The sequence below is a fragment of the Arachis ipaensis genome, chromosome B4 (genome assembly GCF_059453495.1).
Source record: "Arachis ipaensis isolate K30076 ecotype BB chromosome B4, ASM5945349v1, whole genome shotgun sequence".
Lineage (NCBI taxonomy): Eukaryota > Viridiplantae > Streptophyta > Magnoliopsida > Fabales > Fabaceae > Arachis > Arachis ipaensis.
Window position 1 is genome coordinate 130,803,714 of NC_142439.1, and position 4,920 is coordinate 130,808,633.

The window sequence follows — 4,920 nt, forward strand, 5'->3', positions numbered from 1 at the left end:
ACAACTCATCTAACTCTGATTCATCACCAATGAGTAAATATCCTCTCTCTTAGGTATTGTCATATAATTCTCTCTCTTCAAAACACAAATCATTTGCATTAGCTGCATCCATGAATTTAGAACCAAAAACCTATGATGAGGCCGTTCTGGATTCAAACTGGAAAGAAGCAATTAGCTGTCTATATGCGACCCCCTCTTGGACTGTACCTCCTGGAACCAGACCTTGTATGCAAGTTAAATAGATCATTGTATGAATTAAAGCAAGCCTCGAGACAATGGAATACCAAATTGGCAGCTTCACTCACAACAGCAGGCTATAGTCAATCCAAGCATGATTATAGCATGTTCACTAAGCTCTCTACCACTAGTTTCACTGTTATCCTAGTTTATGTTGATGACCTCGTCCTTTCTGGTGATGACTTAGGCGAAATCAATAGGATCAAGCACTACCTGCATGATTTGTACAAGATTAAAGATCTTGGAGAGTTAAAGTACTTCCTCGGCATGAAAATTGCAAGAAGCAGAAAGGGGATTGCAGTGTGTCAACGCAAGCACTGCCTAGATCTTCTTCAAGACTATGGAATGTTGGATGCCAAACCGGCCTCTACTCCCATGGATTACACCACTCACCTGTCAAAGAAATTTGGAACGTTGCTGGCTTCTAATTCAGAGTATCGTAGAATTATTGGTAGGCTCTTGTATCTCACAAACACCAAATCAGAAATTGCCTATGCAGTTAGTAAACTGAGTCAATTTCTTGACTGTGCCACAGACAAAAATTTTGAGGCAGCCTTGAGGGTCCTCAAGTATCTCAAGGGAGCACTAGCCAAAGGACTGTTCTTCTCCGCCACAACAGATTTCACTCCATCTGGCTTCTCAGACAGCGATTGGGCTACCTGTTCAGATTCTAGGAGATCAGTCACTGGCCATTGTTTTTTCTTAGGGACATCAATTATATCATGGAAGAGCAAAAAACAGGACACGGTTGCAGCATCCTCGTGTGAAGCCGAATACAGAGCTCTTGCATCAGCCACAAAGGATGCTCAGTGGCTAGCTTACATGATGAAGGAACTTCAAATAGAGCAGCAGAAGCTGATAGTCATTTACTGTGACAGTCAATCTGCACTGCACATAGCAGTCAATCCAGTGTATCATGAACGAACCAAGCATATAGAAGTTGATTGCCACATTGCGAGAGATAAGTGGCAAGAGGGGGTCACTAAATTATTGCCAATTGCCAGCAGTGAACAAACAGCAGACATCCTGACCAAAGCATTAGCACCAAGCATGTTCAAGTCATGTGAAAGCAAACTCGGACTAATGGATATCCATAGTCCAAGTTTGAGAGGGGGTGTTACTTGAGATGTATTACTCAGTTAGCTAGAGTAGTTGTATAGTCAGTTAGATGTTGGAAGTAACTAGAAGGCCTTGACACTTGTATGTAACTAGTAACTTAGAAGACTGGTAAATTAAGTAGCCTAGCAAAGTAGATACTATAAGTAGAATACTGTTCATTCCTATAATCAGTTAAAATGCTCAATTCTGACTTGATCAATTTTGAGAGCGCAGATTTTCTCAACTTCTTCTCTCTTCTTTCAACCTTCTCGCTGTTCCCTCTATTCCCTTTCTTCATCCCTCTTCTCTTCTCTTCACACCTGAACTCACACAATAGAGATGATGAGAGTGCTTTACCTTCAACCATAGCTTTTCCACACATACCTCACTACTATGCTGAAAATGAACTCACTCCTCTGCCATCTCCACGGTTGGTCCCTTCGATCCCACCCTCGCCGCGTCTTCGATGCTATCATATTCAGCAATAAATTAGACATGCTTGATATAAGATGGCACGAGCTTCAACCAATTGTCTCCAAGTTCATCATCCTCGAGTCCAACACACATTCACAGGCATTCCAAAGCCTCGTTACTTTGAATTAAACAGAGAAAGATTCGCCTTGCCAAAGAAAAGACTGTCCACGGCACCTTCCCGGGAAAACTTGCAGTGCAAGGATCATATGAGGACCCTTTTCTGCTGGAGGGAAGACAACGCGCCACGATGAATTCATTGATCCGGCAAGCAGGGATATCCAATGGAGACATCCTTATAATGGCTGACACAGACGAGATTCCAAGCCCACACACGGAAGCTTTTGCAATGGTGTGATGGAATCCCTCCATTGATGCACCTTGAGCTTAAGCGCTCCATGTTCGTACGAGTTTCCGGTGGACTACAGCAGCTGGCGAGCAACGGCACATGTGTACTCACAGCATACTGCTTCCGGAAAATGTGGGAATTTGTGTTCAAGATGACTGCATATAGCCACGCAGATCGCGTGAGGTACAAATCGTTCCTTAGCCATTCAAGAATTCAGGACATCATCAAGAAGACGGGTCCGTTCCCCCTTCTGCTCCTGTAGTTCATCTTCCTGCTTACTTGATTCAGAATGCTCATAATTTTAAGTTCTTTCTTCGTGGAGGTTGCTTGAGAGAAACACAAACTCCACAATGCTCTAAGCTGTTCAAGCTGTAATGATGATGGTTTGATAAATCAGAAAGGATTAAGAGAAAGAAAAAAATAAGTTATTCTCATTGCTGAAGAGAATGAAAAATTCCCTTAAAACTATCTATTGAGTTATTATACTTTATATATTATGTACTCCCTATGTACTACCACTAAAAAAATTATAACAAATAAGCCTACATCTACTATTGATAAAAAAAATCTAGGTAACATAGTGGCTGTGGTGGTGTGGTAGTGGGTGGTTTGAAAAACTATAGCAGCTGGCGAGCGACGGCACATGTGTACTCGCAGCAGACTCAGTATCGGCACTCGCTTATGTTGGCAGATGCAGGGTGGCATTGTAGCTTCTGCTTCTGGAAAATGTGGAAATTTGTGTTCAAGATGACTGCATATAGCCACACACAGCTCACGGCAGGTACAAATCGTTCCTTAGCCATTCAAGAATTCAGGACATAATTTTGCAAGGGTGATGATCTCTTTGACATGCTCCCTGAAGAGTACGTCTTCAAGAACATCATCAAGAAGATGGGGTCCGTTCCCCCTTCTACTGCTTCTACAGTCATCTTCTTGTTTACTTGATTCAGAATGCTCATAACTTTAAGTTCTTTCTTCCTAAAGTTTGCTTGAGAAAAAATCAAACTCCACCATGCTCTAAGCTGTTCAACCTGTAATGATGATGGTTTGATAAACCAGAAAGGATTAAGAGAAAGAAAAAATAAGTTATTCTCGTTACTGAAGAGAATGAAATATTCCCTTAAAACTATCTATTGAGTTATTACACTTTATATATATATGTACTCCTTATGTACTCCCACTAAAAAAATTATAACAAATAAGCCTACATCTACTATTGATAAAAAAAAATCTAAGTAACATAGTGGCTGTGGTGGTGGGTGGTTCGGAAAACCAAAGAACAGCCTACGCCTCAACATAGCATAATCAAACAATGGATGCTCGTCATCTAATATTAGTACAACGTTGTACTCATTCTCATTCAGCAACAAGGCCATCATAAGCGGCTGAGAAACTCCTCGTAATTATGAAATTATGAAGCGAACCCACCTATCGTGGCTGGGAAAACTATGAAACGTACACGACGTTCGTAATCCCCGAGAGTCTTAACAAACATATCTATACCACCTTGCATTTTGAAGTATGTGCATCTCAAAACAACGATATCACACATGACTGCATTAGAAAATCTGAAACAGTCAAGAAACCGCCTCTTATTTAAAGGATTATTATTGTTCAAGTTATGATGTTGATGGTTTGATGAACCAGAAGGGATTAAGAGAGAAAAATAAGTTATTCTCATTGTTGAATACAATAAAAAATTCCCTTAAAAATATTTGAGTTATTACACTTTATATACTATATACTATGTATTCTTTATGTACTCCCACTAAAAAAATTATAACAAATAAACCTACATTTACTATTGAAAAAAATAATCTAAGTAACATTGTCACCATGGTGGGTGGTTCGAAAAACTAAAGAATTCTCTTCCCTTCACACCTGAACTCACAATAGAGATGCTGAGAGTGCTTTACCTTCAACCATAGCTTTTCCACACACACCATGTCCAAAATTTCACCGAGGTGAATTACGACCTGCATATGAAAAAATAACAACAAAGTATGGAATGAGAACCAGTATGGTAACAGTGCCCAATGATGTAAGATGTAAGGCTCCGGGACGCCGAAGGCAATCCTAGAACTTCACATCACATACTGATATTCTAAGCTTAGAACAAAAATAAATAAATAAAGAACTTAAACCATAAACCGGGTTATCTAAACTTAGGAGAATTCTAACTAATACTAATCACACCGATGTATCCCACAGCCCTCGCCAACCTAACCTCCGTGCGATCCCATCGCCACCGCCTACCTAACCTCCTCAGCACCAAACACTCACAATTAATGCAAACAAGTAAGACACAGATCATTTTCATATACAGCAGGTAATTCAAGAAGCAAGTAGGCATGTTATACAATTAGGCAAACTGAAGTAATCAAAGCAAGCAAGCATATAGAAAATGCATATGATGAATGTCTATCCTATTGGCTCGTGATATCACTTGTCGGTCTATGAATGCCAACCCAACACATCCTTTCGGATGTCGCCTTTCTGCCACGTCCGAGGATATAGCGCCTGGCATGCTTTCGTTTCGAGGATATAGTGCCTGGTACACTCTTGCGACAGAGAAGGAAAACAACAACAACATATATTTCATCATAAATCACTCCAAGGATATAGTGCCTAGTACACTATCATTCCAAGGATATAGTGCCTGACACACTCTCAACATTCATCAGGATCATTCATTCCTTTTTGAGTCTTCAACTCATCACATCCATTATCAATTTATACTTTTCCATTCCGAACACATCAGTTCA

General features: G+C 40.3%; 1 pseudogene; it reads left to right on the forward strand.

Annotated features, from left to right (window-relative positions):
* Positions 1-1,532: 1,532 nt before the first annotated feature.
* On the forward strand, positions 1,533-3,192 carry LOC107637060 (uncharacterized; annotated as a pseudogene).
* The last annotated feature ends 1,728 nt before the right edge of the window (positions 3,193-4,920 follow it).